Consider the following 615-nt stretch of genomic DNA (forward strand, 5'->3'; position numbering starts at 1 on the left):
GGGGAGCAGGAGGGGGGGGGGGCGGCGGAGCCACGGAGGCCGGAGGAGCGGTGATGGGCGCAGAGAGGTAGTTGCTGGGTGAGAAAGGCACAGCGTGCCGAGCCCCTGCCTGCTGCCCTCCCCACCTGCGGGGCTGCGCGGTGCTCGGGGCTCCCTCAGGAGAATGCAGGAGGTGGAAGAAGCCTCCAGCCGAGGGAAAGGGGTAATCTGCTGGTGCCAGGGTAAAAACACCCACCCGCGGCAGCCAGCGGGGGGAATTAGGGTGGAATAACGGGGTGTCGCGGGTAGGGGAGGCTGCGGCAGCACACGGACAGGCAGGGCTGGAGGGGATCCCGCCTGCTGGGAAGGGAAGGGGGGGAGGGAAGGAGGGCAGATGGCCCTGAGGCCCGAGCCGAGGAGCAGGAGTCCCCTAAGGTGGTTACCCCAGTGCAGGCAGGGCGAAAGCCTCGTCTTCCCTCCATCCTCCCTGGGGGAGCAGCATCCCAGCGGCTGGCTCTGGGCATCACTGCAAGGTACAGGCTGTGCCAGGGGACAGGGGACACTCATTCAGCTGCACAAGCCATTGTCACCCAGCCCGGGTGGGTACCCAGGCACGGGTGAGGGTGTGCAGGGGCC

At 68.3% G+C, this 615-nt stretch overlaps 1 protein-coding gene across 1 annotated transcript in view; it reads right to left on the reverse strand.

Annotated features, from left to right (window-relative positions):
• ULK3 (unc-51 like kinase 3) overlaps window positions 1–615 on the reverse strand; it is a gene marked incomplete at its 5' end in the record, with an annotated part of 5,352 nt that overhangs the window by 3,258 nt on the left and 1,479 nt on the right. The gene's annotated exons all lie outside the window — the stretch shown is intronic.

This window comes from Nestor notabilis, unplaced genomic scaffold, assembly GCF_000696875.1.
Source record: "Nestor notabilis isolate BGI_N333 unplaced genomic scaffold, ASM69687v1 scaffold17185, whole genome shotgun sequence".
NCBI classification, from domain to species: Eukaryota; Metazoa; Chordata; class Aves; order Psittaciformes; family Psittacidae; genus Nestor; species Nestor notabilis.